The sequence below is a fragment of the Leucoraja erinacea genome, chromosome 19 (assembly GCF_028641065.1).
Source record: "Leucoraja erinacea ecotype New England chromosome 19, Leri_hhj_1, whole genome shotgun sequence".
Taxonomy (NCBI): Eukaryota; Metazoa; Chordata; class Chondrichthyes; order Rajiformes; family Rajidae; genus Leucoraja; species Leucoraja erinaceus.
This window is the reverse complement of record NC_073395.1, coordinates 26,405,044-26,426,828: the sequence shown is the minus strand read 5'-3', so window position 1 is coordinate 26,426,828 and position 21,785 is coordinate 26,405,044. Positions and strand designations below refer to the sequence as shown.

General features: G+C 44.8%; 1 protein-coding gene across 3 annotated transcripts in view; it reads right to left on the bottom strand.

Moving 5' to 3' along the window:
• LOC129706407 (sodium-coupled neutral amino acid symporter 1-like) overlaps nucleotides 1-20,311 on the bottom strand; it is a 60,861-nt gene extending 40,550 nt beyond the window's left edge. The window contains exons 1-2 of one of the 3 annotated variants that reach the window (XM_055650695.1): nucleotides 20,180-20,311; nucleotides 19,987-20,083 (exon numbers count right to left, since the gene is read on the bottom strand). The gene's annotated coding sequence lies outside the window, so the exon portion shown is untranslated. Of the gene's footprint in view, nucleotides 1-19,986 lie in introns of all 3 variants that reach the window. The other 2 variants (XR_008725053.1, XM_055650696.1) reach the window with 2 other exon arrangements.
• Nucleotides 20,312-21,785: the final 1,474 nt, after the last annotated feature.

Genomic DNA, 21,785 nt, shown 5'->3' with positions numbered 1-21,785 from the left:
AACTCAGGAGATTTGTTAGCCAGTGGAAGATCTGATCTATTCACTTGTGTTCCATTCACAAAAATGTATAAAACTTCAGTAAAAAAGTAAACATAACTGAACAACATCCATGGTTTGTGTCTCCAAAATACAACCTCAATAAGACATATGGACCAGTTAACTCATGTTCAATGGGAGGAAAGATACAAGAATATTTTGAGATAGAGAATACACAAATCATTTAGCATGAATTCATAAAAGGAAAACTCATATTTAAGCAATCTTATGAAATTATTTGACAAAGTATTAGAATGTGCAGATGTGGACAGTGGAATCATCATGGAATACAGTCTTTCAAAAAAACATCATAAATGGCATTGCATTAATGACAATGGAAACAATAGACAAATGGTCTCTCAGCCCAGATAACCAACTGGGTTGACAGATGGCCATAAGACAATCTTCAGCTAGAGTGCGATCCTGATCTCCCATCTACCTTGTTGATCAAACTTTATTGGAATTTATCTTGAACTAAATGGTGTACCCTTTATCCTTTACCTGTGCACTTTGGACAGCTTGATTGTAATTAAGTATCGTCTTTTCGTTGACTGGATACCACTGTACCTCGGTACACGTGACAATAATAAACTAAACTAAACTAAAGAGTCGGTATAAAAGGGTTAATTTATTTGGTGAAACATGATAAGGTGAGACAATGGTTATGCACAAACTAGTTTATAATCATAAATTAGTGGCATAATGTTACAAATGTAATTGATAACTAACTGTATATAGATAGATATGCCATTTATTGTCACTATACATGTACAGTGAAACTGAAAGCTGCTCGTACTCAGTGCATACATACAATTTTACACAAAAAACAAGAAACAGAAAAACAAAACAGAAGGGAGATGGGGGGGGGGGGGGAATAGGTGCACAAATTCTACGGCGCTACATACATATATACATAGTAAATATCAGATAGATAATGCAACAAATATAAATGCATAAAAGGCAAATTAAATTTAGTGGCATGTGTGTATGATGGTACGTTGTACATTTTGGCAAGAGATTGCTAGTAACTTAGAAAAGTTGGAAAAATAAGAAATAAAATGGCACAGAGGAACAAAGGAGCCTTGGAATATGTTCAGAATCCAGCAATAGTACCATTTGATAAGATCATCTGGAAGAGGAGCAAAGTATTACCTGTGTGTCCACTGCATTGAATTCATGCTAATGTCATTAGCCCTCGATGGGCAGTCAAAAATGAAACCATAAAAAGCTCTAATGAAGAATAACTACCACTGTTGTTAACGATGCCAAAGCTAATTGAAACTGCCATTTAGACCCAACTTTATGTGAAATCAGCAGAGCTTTTACATTGTTAAGTGTCGAAATGCACAAAATAGTTACTGCTATTAATATATTTTAAGTGGCATTACTGGTAGTTGGTGGCTATAACAATGAAAATGGATGAGACTTTGATTAAAATGAATACATTGCATGATGGAGACAGGATACAGACAATTCAGGCTCACGAAACATGAATTTTGCTGGTGCAGGCAATTTCCTAGCTGTATGCATAAATACAGCATGGACAACTAGGAAAGTAAGAGTCTTCTCACCACAGGGCGTAAATATATTCATCAATAACCAATTGGAGCATGGAAACACTAGCGTCCTCAGTTAAATCAAGTGTGGCCATAGGACCAATGTTTCATTGTATGTCAACAGTTGAATGTCAACTGATTTCATGGAACTTGGCTTTTTAGTCTGAATTGAATGACCCTTTGCATTTGAATTTCAATTAGGAATCCATGTATATCTGCAATACCATCTATGAATATGAATTATTTTAACCTGTAGAAACAAGGAACTGCTGATGCTGGTTTACAAAGAAGGACATAAAGTGCTGGAATAACTCAGTGGATAAGGCATCATCCCTGGAGCAGGGGTGGTTCATGTCAGGACAAGTGACATTTTGTGTCAGGTTCATTCTTTAGACTGGTAGGAGACGTTTCAGGTAAGGAACCTTCTTCAATCTCAAGAAGAAGACCCAAAATGTCAACTATCTGTTCTCCAGGGACGTTGCCTGACCTAGTGTGTTACTCCAGCACTTTGTGTAATTCTTTAGACCTACGGCTTATTATAACTTTACCTTCTAACACAAGCAATATTCCTTAAAACATAAAAAAGGACTCACCATTGCATTTATTGTTCAGAGCTAGATAAGGAGAACCAAGATACCAGTTAACCTTTATAATTGAGGGTGGGAGCGGAGGGCACGTAATCCCTCATCGTAACTCCTCATAAAATAAAGATCAAACTTCAAACTGGTAAGTTCTCATTTAATCTTACTATTTTACTTCGGAGTCACGTGAGTGACTACGTGAAGATTTTAAAGCTCTGTGATTTCAAACCGTGTAACAGTCCATGCTTCACTCACTGCCGAAGTCATCCATGGGAGGACGTATGTTTTCGTAATCAAACATGAATCTGTTTATAAAACAATAATGATATTTATTTGAAACAATAACAAAGAAAATAACGCTCCCCCGGGCTTAAATTATATATTTGCAGAGTCTAAAATTCTCTCTGCAAATGAAACAGGTTTTATAATTGGCTTATTGTAGAATGTTTGGAACGTTCTTTCCATGGACCACCCCGCTGTTGCCAGGATGTGGTCCAATGGTACGTCCATTTTCTTAGATGTAGATGCTGCCCTGGTGGAGTGAGATGTGTAAATATCAGTATCCACTCCAGCAGCTCCCAATACCTGTTTGAGCCATCTAGAGATGGTTTGACACGACACCCGACCATGTGGCTTTTTGTAGCTGACCCATAGTGCCTTTTCTCTCCCTTGGGGATCTTTGGTTGTGTTGATATATTGTAGTAGGTGTGTCATGACACATAAACGGGGGTCAGGTGGGTACACCCGGATTTCCATAATGAGTCCTGAAGTTCCTGGTCTGCTCTGTTTTACCAGCTCCTGAATAGTGAACGTTATTTGGTCTGATGTTATGACCATATTGTCCAGTCTGAGTAGGTAAAGGGACTGGACCCTTTGTGCTGAGACTAATGCCATCAGCATAGCCGTTTTCAGGGTTAGCTGTTCCAGAGTGAGGGATCTGGCTGGTGGCTATCCCCTTAGGTATGTCAGGACAACACTGACATCCCAGATCTTGGTGTACCTAGGTCTAGGGGGGTTTGTATTGAAGATCCCTCTCATTAATTTGGCCACCAGCGGATGAGACCCTCTGGCCTGTTGTTCTGGTGCCTGCCCCAGATAGGCTGACACTGCACTTCTAGCACAATTGATAGTGCTATAGCTCAGACCTTTATCGTGGTGAAGGCTGGACAGGAACTCCAGTACATTAGTTATGGTTGTTGATCTGTATGTTGTCCCTGTTCTTGAGTAGTATGTTTCACATTTTCTGATACTGGAGAGATATTGTTTCTTGGTGGAAAGTCAGTGAGATGCTGTCATCGTGTCCATGGTCCTATTTGACAATCCCAGGCCCAGTAAAGGTCTTTTTAGAGGCTGCAACCCAACAGGTTTATTCTGTCATGGCATGGGTGACTTTCGCCTGAGACAGGGTGGATCAGTAGATCAGGTCCGCTGGGAATGGTCATGGGTGGTTCAATGACCCTGTCAAGGACCACTGGGAACCATGGCTGTGTAGGCCAGTCGGGTACTACCAAAATACCTGAAGCAGAGTCCATCTGTATTTTGCGTAGTACCCGACTGATGAGGCAGAAGGGGGGGGAAAGGCATAGAAAAAGTACTTCCCCCAGTTCAGCGAGAATGCATCCATCGCCGCTGCCTCAGGGTCTGGTTCCCAAGCGACATATGTTGGTACCTGGTGATTCAGCCGGGATGCCAAGAGATCGATATCTTGTGTTCCATATTGCTTTGTAATTTCAGTAAATGCTTTGGGGTTTAACATCCATTCGTTGTTATCATTGAATTTGCGTGACCTGGTGTCTGCCACTGTATTTAGCTTACCTGGTAGGTAAGTTGCTGATAACCAAATATGTTTGTCGACACACCATTGCCAGATTATCACATGATATCGATTTTATCCCGCCCATATGGTTAATATATGCCACCACTGTGGTATTGTCAATCTGTAAGCGGACATACAAATGCTGCATAGTTGAACAATAAGCTTTTAACCCATAGAACGCACCCAACATTTCCAAATAGTTTATACCCAGTGTCTGTAGTAGTGATGATTCTAGATTATTCCATCTACCACCTGTACTGGCTATAGTATTAGTTGCTCCCGAGCCTTGAGCACTGGCATCGGTTTGTATTGTTAATGTTGGATTATTGATAATGATGGTACTAGAACTATGCCAAATCTTCTCTTTCCACCATTGTAACTCTGATATTGCTTCGATTGGTAATTTCATGGTTTGGTCAAAGTGACCTCCATGTTGTTTTAATGCTTGCACCTTGGCTCTTTGTAAGTTTTGATAATGCAAAGGTCCAATCCGGGTAGCTGGAAATGCTGCTACTAATTTCCCAATTACTCTTGCCACTTGACGAGTGGTTGGTTGATTGTTAACCATTAATTTGTTACAGGTTTGTGCCAATTCTGCTGCTTTTTCTTTTGGCACCGTTTCAGACATGTGGACTGAGTTAATTGTGAATCCCAGATAGTCCATAGTTGTGGATGGTGTCAACTTAGATTTATCTGGATTTATGACAAACCCCAAGGTTTCAAATAAATGTTTAATAATATTAAATAAATATTAGTAGCTAATGCTGCTGAATTAGCTAATTCCATGGTTTTGCCTATTATCAAAATATCATCAAGATATGCCATGACAATATGTTTTTGTTTTCTTAGTATTGCCAAGGCTGGTTTTAATATCTTGGTAAACAGTCTTGGAGCTGATGTTAGTTCATTAGGCAATGATTTGTACTGCCTTAGTTGCCCCATCCAGTTAAATTTTAGGTATCTACGATGATCCTTATGAATGGGTACTGAATAGTATGCATCCTTTACGTCAATGCTTGCCATAAAGTATCCTTTGGAAATCAATTGTTTGGCAGTTACAAATGTTTCCATTTTAAAGTGTATATACCTAACAAAAGTATTCAACGTGGTTAAGTCAACGATGATGCGACATCCACCATCTTTTTTGGTTTTAGTAAATATATTTGATACGAATTCCAAAGGTTCATGTTTAGATTTCTCTATGATTCACTTTGTATGTAACCTCACCAGTTCTGCTTGTCCCTCGCGTTTTTCTTTTAGTGAGAGGGTAAATCCCCTTTGGGGTGCATGCTGAACTGGTGGCATACTTTCTTGAATAAATTCAATTTTATATTCTTGAATACTTTTTAGTAAATAATTGTCAAGTGTGATAGTCCTCCATGTTTCCAAAAACAGGTGTAGCCTCCCCCCTGTTAGCAAAGGCCCCCCACCTTTTATCTACTGGTAGGAACCAGACCCACCTACCTCCATTGTTATTGGTAGAATGTTCACTTTTTGGGCTTCTGGTTCCTTGTCTGTCGGGGTGGTGCTGTGTGGGGGTGGCGCATCTTCCATGGGGCCCGCTCTGGGCCCTGTCCTAAAAAAGACCTCCGGGGATGATATGCAGGCCCCGAGCTTTCACCAGTACCATGAAGTAGAAGCCTACTGGTGGATGCGTAGGGGTACTGCTGTCTGGGTTCCGTGGTTTTGCTCGTTCCGGGGGCCTGCCCTCATGAGTCCAAATGCCTTGAACTCTTCATCCAGATCTTTCACTTGGTTTGGTAGGTCTTTGCCAAATCGCAGGATCTGTGGCTGTGAGGTCGGCGTTTTACACAATCCTGCGAATTTTGGGTTGAGGGCAGGTCTTATGGCCTCCTTCCGGAGGTTGTTGATCTCATACTGTGTGTTGCACAGCAGAGCCAGGGTGTCCTGTTGATTGGTTGTCATGTCAACCCCGTCCACCGAACGAGCACATGAAGTTATAGCCGACGTCAGAAGCTTCAGTAATTTTTTTAATTTGAGTTCTTGGGTTCGGATACCCTGCCCAATGTACCCCCAGATTTGACTGTTAACGGCTGGTACATTGAGCGATATGCAATTTTCGGGATTGACTACCTGTTTTTGCAGTGGTTTAAAGGACAGGTAGTCAATACTGGCCGCCAGTTTGGGCTGTAACGGCCGTCCCGCTCGCGGTGTTACCGCGTAGCGGTTCACCACTCCCAGCAGCTCTTCCTGATCCTGTACCCCCAGCACACTGCCGCGTTCTTCAGCCAATGACCCCTGTTCTTGACCAGCCCAGTCCTGGTCGCCAACGCTCCCCTCACCTGAGGGTGATGCGATGGCGAGTATTTGGTGATGCACTGGAGCGGGAGTGCTTGTACTCCCTTGGCGAGCTTGTCCCATCTCCCGGAGCAGGTCTCGCTGGAGCATTTGCTCCATGAGCCTTTCCATGCGGCCCAAACGGTCACCTCTGCCGCTCTCAGGCGGTGAGTCTTCCGCACTGGACTCATCCGAGTAAGCCAGCCGGTCCGACTTCCGTTTAGCCTTGCCTCCAGCCCACTGTGGTTGTTCGAGCTGTGGTGCTAGCGGCGCTGGGCTTGGCTGGACAGAAATATTGTCGGTGACTGAGGACCGCAGGGTGTGCGGTCCAGGTGCCGCTGGTCGCCCCCCACTGCTGGGAACCTCCTGGTCCATTGCAGTCGGACAGGGTATGACCTTCTTTGGTTGTCTTCCCTTGTTCATTGCGCTGAAACGAGAAGCAGAACAAGGATTTCCAAAATACGACCTCAGAGTAGTTTACTTACCTGGAGGTCCCGTTTTTAAACTAGCTGTGGGAGAGCTCGTTCTCCCGCCCGTCGCTGTGCACTGCGTGAGACACTATGTCGCGCATGCGTGCTGGTGGGGTCTTCATGTAGTCACTCACGTGACTCCGAAGTAAAATATCATGAAAACTGTGACCACCGTATTCAAGAAAAGCTACTTCCTAACAACCATCACTTTCTTGAACTCTGCGCTACACTAACCTCACAATGAACTATGGACAGTCTTTGGTTTCACTAAGGACCATGATTTTGCTTTGCACCAATATCAGCACCAGTAAGGATTTTATTTTTCCATGGCTAGTACATATAGCAATTAAACATTCTTTGTGTACAAACTCCATACTGGCAGCACCTGATGATGCCCATATCAATATTAATCTCCAATCAACAATATTTAAAACTGAAAAAGTACAGAGAGCAAAAGCATTTAATTTGATTAAATATTGTATACATTTTAATGTTATTAATAAAACTTAACTGCATGATGTTACTTTGTAGAGTTTCCTATAATTATGCCTTGAGAAGCAAGTATTGATTGAAGTGGGTAAGCGGGGATGAAGGAGAATCTTATCAAATATTTACTGAGCCCAAACATTACATTCAGAGTTAGTCAGGTTTTTCTTAATTGATTAATGTCTTTGGCATCTGCCAAGCCCGGCATCTAGGGTCCATCTCTAATTATCCTTGAGGAAGGAGGTGGGCCACTTTCTTCTTACATTGCCCTTGACCTTCTAGTGAAGATGCTCCTGCAGTGCTGTTGGGGAGGGAGTTCCAGAATTGTGCTAAGCTGAGTGATTCGAGTAGGTTATTGGTGCGTGAGGGCCACTTGGTTGCTGTGTTATAGGTGCCACAGGTAGATTGGTAAACCGGATTAGTGTAGATGGCTGCCTGATGGTCGGCTTTGAAGGGGCCAGGCAATTATATCGTCAACGAAGGGGCATTCAACCATGCTGTACATCACACAATGTTCCTATATCATTGGATCTTTACAACACCCACTTCTATAAAGCTGTGGTCTTAGCGACCCACAAGTGTAACATGAATCCTGTATTGGTAGTAGAACTACAAATCTACCAAGAAAAATAAGGAAGGAAAATGTATGGCCTACTCTTGTTATTCCAGACCCCTTTATAACGGACTTTGGTTATAGCGGACGGAGTGGCCCCACAGTAATCAGACACCACTGTACTTTCAAGAACACAGACTGCTAGTTACACTGTGGGTGGCCATAGAAATTGACAAGCATTTGCTTTGATCCACACGTGTGCGATAATACTGTTTAGCAATGCGACAAACAGCCTTTAGTAGTTTTAGCTTGCAGCAAAAATATATATATTTAGCTGATAAAAAGAACATTGTATTTTTAAATAAATTGTCATTTTATTGAGTGGCCGCTAGGTGGATGGAGCAAATCCGTAATGGTTATAGCGGACAATCAGCAATAAGAGACACTATTCCCACCCTGCCACCCCATGGGGTTATTGTTCATGTCTCTGGGGTGATAAATATTACTACCTAGGCAAGTATCAGAGGTTAGCTCCCATATAAGCATCCTTTATTGAACGAGACACAAGGAACTGCAAACGCTGGTTTAGAAAAAAGACACAACGTGCTGGACTGGGTCAGGGAGCAACTTTGGAGAATTGGATAGCTGACATTTCAGGTCAAAATGTCACCTATCCATATTCTCCAGAGATGCTGCTAGATCTGTTGAGTTACTCTATCACTTTGTAACCTTTGGAAGGCACAGTGGTGCAGTGGTAGAGCTGCTGCCTCACAGTGCAAGAGTCCAAGAATCCTTACTACAGGTGCGGTCTCTAGTAGTTTCAGAGTTTGTATGTTCTCCCTGTGACCGCATGGGTTTTCTCTGGGTTTTCCGGTTTTCTCTTACACTCCAAAGACGTGCGGGTTTGTAGGTTAATTGGCTTCTGTAAACTGCTGCTAGTGTGTAGGATACGAAAGTGGGATAACATAGAAATAGTACTGGTGATCAATTGTCATCATGAACTCAGTGGGCTGAAGGGCCTGCTTCAAAGCTGTATATTTCAACAAAACTAAAATCCTTATTCAAGGCAGTCAACTCTGAACTAACTACATTGTTAGGTACAATAATGTGTCACAAATCAAATTACATGTTAACTTGTTCTCATATGTGTACATGCACTGATATACACCTCAATCCCCATACACTAGTATTATCTTGGGACAATTTACAATTTTACCAAAGCCAATTAACCTGCAAACCTGTATATCTTTGGAGTGCAGGAGGAAACTGGAGCACCTGGAGAAAATCCACACAGTCACAGGGAGAACGTACACACTCCATACAGACAGCACCCGGGTCTCTGGTGCTGTAAGGTAGCAACAACTCCAGCTTTTTGTGTCTATCTCCGATTTAAACCAGCATCTGCAGTTCCTTCGTACACAACTCTGCCACTGTGCCGCCCCTAAATCATTATAAAGAATTTCAAGTGGAACATATAATGGACAGTTGCCACCCATTTTATATTCTTGTCATTTATTAAAATAATTCCCCCTAATGTTAGAGGGGGGCTATATCATAAATCATAGAAATAGCTCATTCAGCCTATTATTTGTGGATAACACATCACCAGCAAACACGTTACTCTTAATTGTTCATGCTTAATTTTGCACTTAGGAAACCATATAGGACCATAAGGTTAAAACACTGTCACATTTATAATGAGATCACGGTAAAATTGGAAAAACACAAACTCTGCCCTGAAATAAAACAAGATATTGTAGATAACAATAGTTGAAAATAAAGACAGGAAATAATGAAATAGTTAGGTAATCAGAGAGCATATATAGACAAAAACAAGTTAACGCCCTGAACTTTGTGGTCGATAGTAAAATGATGACAGGGAGAGAAAGTGATCATGGTTCAACTCACTGAGCATCACCAAAGCTGCCTGATCAGTTAAGTACCGACCAAGCATTGTGCTGCTTTGCAGTGGAAAGTGCAGTATGAAAATCATGAACAGAAATAGGCAAGAGCCTACTTGGAAAGAAACTTAATAGTGAATTGTAAATTACCAGTATACACATTAATAATTTAACAGGTGAAATGAATAAATGTAATAATCTCTAATTTAATATATTTTCTTATAATGTGAAAAATGCAGGTTAGACCAGCATTCATTGCCCATCTGTGTTGGCGATACTCTGCATTATAATAGTACTTTAGCAAAGGTACTACCAACATGCTCTTAGCAGAAAGTTGGGGTCATAGGGATCATAGAGGTATAGAGCACGGAAACAGGCTCTTCAGCCCACCGACATACAGGGCTAGTCCCGTTTGCCTGCATTTGGCCCACATTCCGTCCTATCGATATATCTGTGCAAATGTCTTTTAAAAGTCATTTTTGTACCTGCATCTATAGCTTCTTCTGGCAACTCTTTCCAGATATGGACTACACCATGAATAAAAACGTCACTGCTGAAAACCTCTTAAATGTCTCCCCTCTCATCTTCTGATTGAAGAAGGGTTCCATCCCGAAATGTCACCTATTCCTTTTCTCCAGATGTGCTACCTGACCAACAGAGTTGCTCCCGCACTTTGTGTCTATCTTTGGTATAAACCAGCATATGAAGCTCCTTCTACAATTGGCTTATGGATTTACCTAGGCAAGCTACTTTCTCCTAAGTTGAAGGGAAGGTTTGTCAGTCAGTGGGTCACTGTGTGTGCTGCAGGTGACTACACCGATGGGCTAGCTGTGCCTGGGTGTAAGCTGGGATAGCAATCGTCCTAAGACTCAAGGATGGCTTCACACTGACGTTGACCCCAAACCATTTTCAATGGTGTAAAAGGATGTGAGTTAGGTATCAGCTCATGCTAAAGGCAGAATGGCTTCCAGCTATCCTAGAGAAATTAGTCAGTCTGTGACATAGATTCACAGTTTAGCTTAGAGTTAGGGCTTAGAAAGAAGGTTTTCAGCCCACCGAGTCCACACCCACCAATGATCACCCACCAATGATACACTAGTTCTAGTCCTAGATATTAGGGCCAATTTGCAGAAGCTAATTAAGAAATGTCACCAATTCTTTCTCTCCAGAGATGTTGCCTGTCCTGCTGTCCTAGTAGCTTCAAACCACAAACCTGCACATATCTTTGGAATGTGGGATGAAATCGGAGTACCCAGAGAAAACTGATATGGATCACAGGGAGAACGTGCAAACTCCGCACACAGAACACCCATAGTCAGGAGCGAACCAGGATCTCTGGAGTTGTAAGGCAACAACTCTACCGCTGCGCCACTGGGCAGTAATGCTGTAAAAGCAAGCACTAAGGACTAGTGATGTTAACACACACTCACACTGTCCTACAAAGAATGCAGAGAAAAGTGCTCTTCAAAGGAAGTAGGACAAAAGTGGGGCACCACTTGACCACGCCCTTAAAGAAAGAGTCAAGAGAGTCAAGAATGTTTTATTGTTAAATGTCCCAGATAGAACAATAAAATGTTCAAGAAGGAACTGCAGATGCTGGAAAATCGAAGGTAGACAAAAGTGCTAGAGAAACACAGCGGGTGAGGCAGCATCTAGGGAGCAAAGGAAATAGGCAACGTTTTGGGCCGAAACCCTTCTTCAGACTGATGCAGAGTGGGGGGGGGGGGGGGAGAAGAAAGGAAGAGGAGGAGCCAGAGGGCTGAGGGAGAACTGGGAAGGGGTGGAGACAGCAAGGGCTACTAGAAATTGAAGAAGTCAATGTTCAAGCCGCTGGGGTGCAGACTGCCCAAGTGGAATATGAGGTGCTGCTCCTCTAATTTCCAGTGGTGCTCACTCTGGCCATGGAGGAGGCCCAGGACAGAAGGGTCAGATTATGAATGGGAGGGGGAGTTGAAGTGCTGAGCCACAGGGAGATTAGGTTGCTTAATGTGGACCGAGCGGAGGTGTTCAGCAAAACGATCGCCAAGCCTACGCTTAGTCTCACCGATGTAGATCAGCAGACATCTAGAGCAGCAGATGCAATAGATGAGGTTGGAGAAGGTGCAGGTGAACCTCTGTCGCACCTGGAACGACTGCTTGGGTCTTTGAATGGAGCCGAGGAGGGAGGTAAAGCGATAAGTGTAGCATCTCCTGCGGTTGCAAGGGTGCCCGGAGAGGGAATAAGAATTGACCAGGGACTTACGGAGGGAGCGGTCTTTGCGGAAAGCAGACAGGGGAGGAGATGGGAAGATGTGGCGAGTGGTGGGGTCACGCTGGAGGTGGCAAAAATGACGGAGGACTAATTGTTGTATGTGACGGCTAGCAGGGTGGAAGGTGAGGACGAGGGGGACTCTGCCCTTGTTCCAAGTGGGGGGATGGGGAGAGAGCAGTGTTGCGGGGTATTGAAGAGACCCTAGTGAGAGCCTTATCTATAGTAGGGGAGGGGAACCCCGTTCCCTGAAGAATGAGGACATTTCCATTGCCCTGGTGTGGAACACCTCATCCTGGGAGCAGATGCGGCGTAGACAGAGGAATTGGGAGTAGGGGATGGAGTCCTTACAGGAAGCAGGGTGGGAAGAAGTGTAGTCTAGATAGCCATGGGAGTCAGTGGGTTTATAATGGATGTGAGTCAAAAGTCTATCACCTGCGATGGAGATAGTGAAGTCAAAAAATGGTAGGGGAAGTGTCGGAAATGGTCCAGGTGTATTTGAGTGCCGGATGGAAGTTAGTGGCGAAGTTGATGAAGTCAGTGAGTTGTGTGTTGGTGCAGGAAGTAGCACCAATGCAATCGTCTATGTAGCAGAGGTAGAGGTCGGGGATGGGGCCCTGGTACGTCTCGAACAAGGATTGTTCGACATACCCTACAAAGAGGCAGGCATTGCGGTGGCCCATGTGCGTGCCCATAGCTGCGCCTTGTATTTGGAGGAAATGGGAGGAGTCAAACAAAAAGTTATTAAGGGCAAGGACCAGCCCCGCTAGGCAGAGGAGAGTATCAGTGGATGGGTATTGGTTGGTTCTCCGGTCGAGGAAGAACCAGAGGGCTTTGAGACCCTCCTGGTGGGGGGTGGAGGTGTAGAGTGACTGGACGTCCATGGTGAAGATGAGGGGATGGGGGCATAGAGAATGGAATGCCTGGAGACGACAGAGAGTGTCTGAGATGCCTTGAACATAGGTCGGGAGGGATTTAACTAGGGGGATAGGAGTTGAGGTATGTGGAAATAAGTTCGGTAGGGCACAAACAGGCAGAGACAATGGGTCTACCAGGACAGTCAGGTTGGTGGACTTTGTGGAGAAGGTAAAATTGGGCCGTGCGGGGCTGGGGAACGTTGAGGTTGGAGGCTTGGGGGGGGGGGGGGGGGGGGGGGGGGGGAGCAGGAGTGGATGAAGTCAGTGATGGTGCTAGAGATAGTGACCTGGTGCTCGTCTGTGGGGTCATGGTCCAGGGATAAGTAGGAGGAGGTGTCTGAAAGTTGGCACGTGGCCTCAGCTTTGTAGAGATCAGCGCACCAGACTACCACGGCACCTCCCTTGTCGCCGGGTTTGATAACCTAGTCTGGGTGGTTGCAGAGTGAGTCGATGGCTGTACGTTCAGGGGGGGAGAGGTTAGAGTGAGACAGGGGAGTGGAGAAGTTGAGGCGGTTGATGTCTCGCCGGTAATTTTGAATAAAAAGGTCTAAAGCCGGAAGATGACCATGAGGGGGGGTCCAAGAGGAGGGGGTCTGTTGGAGATGGGGCAAGGGATCAACAATGGGGGGGCGAGGACTCATTCCCACGGAAAGAAAGCTGTGAGGTGTCGGTAGAAGAGCTCCAAGTCGTGGCGGGTGCAGAACTCAATGAGGTGGGGACGGAGGGGGACAAAGGTAAGGCCTCTGCTGAGGACAGACCGTTTGGTGTCGGAGAGGGGGAGGTTTGGGGGATGGTGAACACACGGCAGAGATGGGGGTTGGGGGCGGAGGAAGGCAGGTAAGTGGACTGAGGCTGAGGCCATGTCTGGTGGGGGGGGCGGGGGTAGTGGGTGGTCAGGGAGGAGGGGGGCATGAAGACTGTAGTGTGGGTGGGGAAGAGCTGGGATCACATGGTTTGAGGGGGATGGGGAAGACCCAGAGGAACAGCCGCTGATCTCCCGGTGGCTCAGCACTTCAACTCCCCCTCCCATTCCGAATCCGACCTTTCTGGCCTGGGCCTCCTCCATGGCCAGAGTGAGCACCACCGTAAATTGGAGGAGCACCACCTCATATTTCACTTGGGCAGTTTATACCCCAGCGGCTTGAACATTGACTTCTCCAATTTCCGGTAGCCCTTGCTGTCTCCTTCCCTTCTCAGCCCTCTGGCTCCCCCCACCCTGCATCAGTCAGAAGAAGGGTCTCGACCAGAAACATTGCCTATTTCCTTTGCTCCATAGATGCTGCCGCACCCGCTGACTTTCTCTAGCAATTTTGTCTACCTTAGACCAATAAAATTCTTACTTGCAGCAGTACAATAGAATATGTAAACATAGTACACTGTAAATAATATAATAAACGATTTAAAAAAAAGTTCAGTGTGTGTGTAAAATTAAAATATATAAAAGGAAAACTCCGGGGTTTGGGAATTTGTCAGTAGTTTGCACTCGGTTTCACCTTGGTCCTGATACTGGAGCCCTGAATGGAGGGAGGGCACAGCAAATTATCTTCTATTTACTGTCGGGAATCTCCCGACAGATCCCCGGCCAGTGAGCAAGTTGTCGCTTTTCATTTCAAAGCTGAGGGGCATTCAGGATCATTTACCAATGAATGGAGATCATTTATTCATGCGTTTTTGGAGCTTCGGGTAAACCTCTTTGACAGTCAGGCAACGTGGCTGTAAAAGTTCCCCGCATCCTGTTTGTGGAAGGCGCTCGCTCCGACCACATTGTACCATTACAGCACTGAAGGCTCACACCGCGGATGCTTTATCGTCGGTTTCCGGATAGGTACACGAGGGACGAAGCTCCGGATAACGTTCTACCAATTTCACAGTTCAGCACCAATGGCCATACGCCATTATAACATCTAACGTTCGCTCCTTCGATGCGAACCACACGGGCTACAATGTCCCTCCGTGAGACAACGTTATGCTTATGCCTTCTCATAAGACACACTGCAACACTCCTCAAATAAAGCCTGATTCCCACCCGATGCAAACCAGAAATAAACCTGCCTGTGGAACATTGCATCATAGAAAGAAGCGGCGTAAAATAGATCTGTCGGAAGAAACTGCAGATACTGGTCTAAACCAAAGATAGACACAAAATGTAATTCAGCGGGCCAGAGAGCATCTCTGGAGAAAAGGAATAGACGTTTCGGGCCGAGACCCTTCTTCAGAAAACGAGGGCATCATTTTTTTTCGGGGAGTTTCCCATTTAGTCTCTCTAAACTATGATGTATCCGTTTTGCTGAGAATTCTTTCTGTTTAACGATTTATCTCATTCGCTTTGATAGATTACCAGTCTCTCTGTTTTCAGCCAGACCATATTTAACTGATCACAACTCTAACTATTTAAAACATCATTCCATCTGTCTTAGGTCTGTGTTGTCTGCTGTACTAATCCTCCATCAGATCTCAAAGTAACACTCCAAGAACAACTCCAGCTGTATATGAACCTCATCCTTCAACAAGCTCCCTGGATCACAAAGCCAGCGTGCCCGGGTCTAAAACGGAAAGGGTACAGACTGTAGCGGATCCGCCAACCTTCCTTGGATTCTGGAGAGGACGCGAGGATGAGAAACATATATATAGTGTCCTCCATAATGTTTGGGACAAAGACCCATCATTTATTTATTTGCCTCTGTACTTCACAATTTGAGATTTGTAATATTAAAAAAATCACGTGGTTAAAGTGTACATTGTCAGATTTTAATAAAGGCCATTTTTATAGGGTGCTACGCCTGCCTCTTTGTCGGGTACGTTGAACAATCCTTGTTCAATACGTACCAGGGCCCCATCCCCGACCTCTACCTCCGTTACATTGATGACTGCTTTAGGGCCACCTCCTGCACCTACACACAACTGACTGACTTCATCCACTTCACCACCAACTTCCATCCGGCACTCCAATACACCTGGACCATTTCCGACATTTCCCTACCATTCCTTGACCTCACCATCTCCATCGCAGGGGACAGACTTCTGACCGACATACACTACAAACCCACTGATTCACATGGCTATCTGGACTACACGTCTTCCCACCCTGCCCCCTGTAAAGACTCCATCCCCTACTCCCAATTCCTCCGCCTACGCTGCATCAGTTCCCAGGATGAGACGTTCCATACCAGGGCATCGGAAATGTCCTCGTTCTTCAAGGAACGGGGATTCCCCTCCACCACCATAGATGAGGCTCGCACCAGGGTCTCATCCATACCACGCAACACTGCTCTCTCTCCCCATCCCCGCACTCGCAACAAGGGCAGAGTCCCCCTGGTCCTCACCTTTCACCCCACCAGCCGGCAAATACAACACATAATCCTCCGCCATTTCCGCCACCTCCAACGTGACTCCACCATTCGCCACATCTTCCCATCTCCCCCCATGTCTGCCTTCCGCAAATACCGCTCCCTCCGCAACTCCCTTGTCAATTCTTCCCTTCCCTCCCGTACCACCCCCTCCCCGGGCACTTTCCGTTGCAACCGCAAGAAAAGCAACACCTGTCCCTTCACCTCCCCCCTCGACTCCATTCAAGGACCCAAGCAGTCGTTCCAGGTGCGACAAAGGTTCACCTGTATCTCCTCCAACCTCATCTACTGCATCCGCTGCTCTAGATGTCAGCTGATTTACATCGGGGAGACTAAGCGGAGGTTGGGCGATCGTTTCGCCGAACACCTCCGCTCAGTCCGCAATAACCTACCTGAACTCCCGGTGGCTCAGCACTTCAACTCCCCCTCCCATTCCCAATCCGACCTCTCTGTCCTGGGTCTCCTCCATTGCCAGAGTGAGCAACACCGGAAATTGGAGGAACAGCACCTCATATTCCGCCTGGGTAGCTTGCGTCCTGACGGCATGAACGTTGAATTCTCCCAATTTTGCTAGCCCTTACTGTCTCCTCCCCTTCCTTAACCCTCAAGCTGTCTCCTCCCATCCCCCCGCCCTCGGGCTCCTCCTCCTCCCTTTTTCCTTCCTTCTCCCCCCCACCCCCCATCAGTCTGAAGAAGGGTTTCGGCCCGAAACGTCGCCCATTTCCTTCGCTCCATAGATGCTGCTGCACCCACTGAGTTTCTCCAGCATTTTTGTGTACCTTCGATCTTCCAGCATCTGCAGTTCCTTCTTGAACACCATTTTTATACATTTTGGTTTCACTATGTAGAAATTACTGCTGTGTTTATACATAGTCCCCCCATTTCAGGGCACCATAATGTTTGGGACACATGTCTTCACAGGTGTTTGTAATTGCTCAGGTGTGTTTAATTGCCTCCTTAAAGCAGGTACAAGCGAGCTCTCAGAATCTAGTATTTTCTCCAGTGTTTCCATCACCGTAGCAAACTTTTATTGCTCTTTATCAACACGAAGACCAAAGTTGCGCCAATGAAAGTCAAATAAGCCATTATGAGACGGAGAAACAAGAATAAAACTATTAGAGATATTTGCCAACCCTTCGGCTTACCAAAATCAACTGTTTGGAACATAATTAAGAAGAAAGGTGAGTTTACTAATGGCAAAAGGACTGCAGGCCAAGGAAGACCTCCACAGCTGATTGAAGAATTCTCTCTAATTCCCAAACACCTGTCCGATAGATCAGAAACACTTTTCAGGAGTCAGGTGTGGATTTGTTAATGACCACTGTCTGTAGAAGACTTCATGAACAGAAATACAGAGGCTACACTGAAAAAAGCAAACCATTGGTTAGCCCCAAAAATAGGATGGCCAGGTTACAGTTTGCCAAGAAGAACTTAAAAGAGCAGCCACAGTTCTGGAAAAATGTCTTGGGGACAGATGAGATGAAGATTAATTTATATGAATGATGGCAAGAGCAAAGTATGGAGGTGAGAAGGAACTGCCCAAGATCCAAAGCATATCACCTCATCTGTGAAACACGGTGGTGGGGCTGTTATGGCCTGGGCATGTATGGCTGCGGAAGGTACTGGTTCACTTATGTAAATTGAAGATACAACTGCTGATGGTCGTAGCATAATGAATTCTGAAGTGTATAGACACATCCTATCTGCACAAGTTCAAACAAATGCCTCACAACACATTGGCCAGCCGTTCATTTTACAGCAAGCCAATGATCCCAAACAAACTGCTAAAAGAGTTTTTCATAACCAAAAGATGGTCAATTCTTGAGCGGCCAAGTCAATCACCCGATCTGAACCCAAATTGAGCATGCCTTTTATATGCTGAAGAGAAAACTGAAGGGGACTAGCTCCCAAAACAAGCATGCTAAAGATGGCTGCAAAACAGGCCTGGCAGAGCATCACCAGAGAAGACACCCAGCAACTGGTGATTCCATGAATCGCAGACGTCAAGCAGTCATTGCATGCAAAGGATATGCAATGAAATACTAAACATGCTACTTTCATTTACATGACATTCCTGTGTCCCAAACATTACGGTGCCCTGAAATGGGGGGACTATGTATAAACACAGCTGTAATTTCTACATGGTGAAACCAAAATCTATAAAAAATGGCCTTTATTAAAATATGACAATGTGCACTTTAACCACATTCGATTTTTTCTATCACAAATCTTAAATTGTGGAGTACAGAGCCAAATAAATAAATGATGGATCTTTGTCCCAAACATTATGGAGGGCACTGTAGATTTGGCAAGTGGTTAGGAAATTGGCAGATGGTGCATGATGTGGGGAAGTAATGGGTGATGTTTCAGGTCGAGACTCTCCTTCAGACTCACAGTTAAATAGTTGCATGCAGAAACATAGAAAACATAGAAACATAGAAAATAGGTGCAGGAGTAGGCCATTCGGCCCTTCGAGCCTGCACCGCCATTCAATATGATCATGGCTGATCATCAGTTAAACAGAAGTAATTAGGATGGTTGATAGAATGGTGGCCTTCATTATAAGGGCGACCCAGTATAAAACTAGACCCGTTTTGATGCAGCTTAACAGTGTGTTAGTGAGACAAGAAACATAATACTGTTACCTAAAATTGGAAAATTCAATGTTTTTTTACAAGGACGTGTGTCTTCCTTTAGTTGGCCATGTCACTGGAATTCTCTTCCTCACAGTGATGTGGAATTGAAATTAATGAATATATTCGTTAGAGATTGACAGAGGGTTGAACTGAACTGGACCAGAATAGAACGGTTAGCGGGCGGGAAAGTGGTGTTGAAAGAGGAACACGATGGAGGGGAGGGGGCGGTCTGGTCTATACCTACTCTCGATTCTAATGCCCTCCAGCTCTTTTATTCTTGGTAACGTTGTAATCAATCTCTTCAGGACAGGGAGCTGCGAGACCCTGGTATATAATACAGCAATAAAACAGAACGTTTGAAGTAAATGGAGTAAAACAAGCAGATAATTGTAAACGATCTTAATGCTTGAGCTCCGCAAGGCTGATTCAGCAAATACGGAAGTAAATTTGCGTTCCTATTTGTAAATGTCAAAAGATGTTCTGCGAACATAACGGAAAGTATCACGATGAATGGAAGTTCTTCCTTTCAGGGAAACTCACGAAATATTCCGCTATACACTCGCTTTCGCTAAGCATGCTTCAAACGTCACCCATTCATTCTCTCCAGAGATGCTGCCCGTCCCGCTGAGTTACTCCAACTTTTTCTGTATCTTTGCTTTAAAGTTTCAACGGCTATAGAGCAGATACCACGACTCCCGGAAGGACATGGTCGGGACCCTTCTTCCTTTAGCAGGTCCACAGATGCTGTCTGATTTACTGAGTTCCTCCAGCACATTGTTTCTTGCTCAAAGATCTCAGCGCCTGCATTCTCATGTCTTCAAAAAAAAAAAGCCCGCCTTTTTCATCACATATATTTTCTCAACAAACCGAATTCTAGATTTATTGCACGATTTATCAACATGCATTCATAAAAGTACACATTGAAATAACACATGGTAAAAAATCATAGCATCGTGCTATTTTTCTAAAAGGCTACATTGCTACAACCGAGTTGCAGATTTCCAGTGAAAAGTAGTAATTAAATTCACAATCTATCATTGCATCGAGACTGTGGTCAGATTTTATACACGTTAGACATTCAACAATGCAGTTAAATATTGGGACAAACTTCAAGATTGCTTTGAAACGTTAAAACGCTTACCTTTGAGGAGTGGAGGGAGAGACTTCGATTCGGGACACCTTTTGATAGTTGTGAAACGTGGTGAAATGATATGTGGATTTCTCTGGATCAGCCTCCACTGGATGAAAGAAGTGAGATTCCAATTAGAGATGTTGGGGAGGCAGGTTATTCTTGCGTTGTGCTGATAGGTTTTATGGAGGAATAACAGACTTACGTCGTACAGTTGCCTCGGCAGCACTCGCGACAGCACGGCCACGCATTCAATGGCAAAGCGCTCGTCAGAATGGCCAACACTGAGCGAAGTGACTGAGGTTGAGAATCATCGGGTTGTTTCACTTTAGGCAAAGTGGAAAAAAATGAACTGTGGTCGCTCTGAATATAACCAAAAGAATATATGCGGTTGAGGGAAATTATTTTAGTTGAGGAAAATCAAATCCGAACAGTCGGAGGTAATAATAATAATAATAATAATAATAATAATAATAATAATAATAATAATAATAAAAAATACTTTATTGATCCCCGCAGGGAAATTCAGATGTCCAGAAGCCCCCAACCAACAAACCCACAGATACAAAACGAACGCAGACAGAAAATACATAGAATACACTGTGGACACTACCTGAGAGCAATAAATACTTAAAAAGACCAATAATTAACAATTAAACATTAAAAATTGCAAGAATGCATCCCCCTACAGCCTAGCGGTCCGAATTATAAAATCTAATGGCTGCAGGGGTGAAGGAACTCCTGAACCGCTCCATTCTACAGGGCAGGGAGAGGAGCCGGTTGTTGTTCCGGGTGCTCTTTTGACTCTCCAGAATTACATGGAGGGGATGCCCGGGGTTTTTCAGGATGACCTGCACCTTGTGCCTCATACGCCTCTCAAGCACATCCATCCCAGAGTCTACTCTCCCTCCAACACTGAGCTAGCTCATTTAACCAGTTTGACCAGCTTCTTGTTGTTTTTTGCACTAATGCTGTTGCCCCAGCAGACAACAGCATAGAAAATAACACTTGCAACCATAGTGTTGTAAAACATGTGCAGCATGTCATTACACACATTGAAGGATTTGAGCCTTCCGAGGAAAAAGAGTCTGCTCTGGCCTTTTTTGTAGAGGGAGTCAGAGTTGACAGACCAGTCCAGTTTGTTATCAAGGTGCACTCCAAGGTATTTATATGTCTGCACCACCTCAATGTCAGCCCCAGCAGCGTTGACCGGCTGAAGGGGGAGCTTGGACCTGCCAAAGTTAATCACCATCTCTTTAGTCTTAGTTGTGTTCAGGATGAGACAGTTCTCTTCACTCCAGGCACAAAAGGAACTGGTCAAGTTCCTGTATTCCTCCTCCTGCCCGTGCCTTGCACATGCCACAATCGCTGTATCATCTGAATATTTCTGTACGTGGCATGTGTCAGACTTATAGTTAAAGTCTGCTGTATACAGGGTGAAGAGGAACGGGGCCAGAACCGTTCCCTGTGGGGCTCCAACATTGCACACCACTATGCCAGAGACACTGTCCCCCAGCTTGACAAACTGTGGTCGACCCGTCAGGTAGTCGTCTATCCAGGAGATAAATGTGGAATCCACCCCCATCTTCTTAAGCTTGTCATTCAGAATCAGGGGTTGGATGGTGTTGAACGCACTTGAGAAGTCGAAGAACATAATCCTCACATAGCCACCGGGTTTGTCCAAAAAGGAGTAGATCCGGTGCAGCATGTAGAGGACTGCGTCATCCACCCCAATGTTCTCCTGGTACGCAAACTGTAGTGGGTCGAGTGCGTGCTGGACTTGTGGTCTCAGGAGATGAATAAGTAGCCGC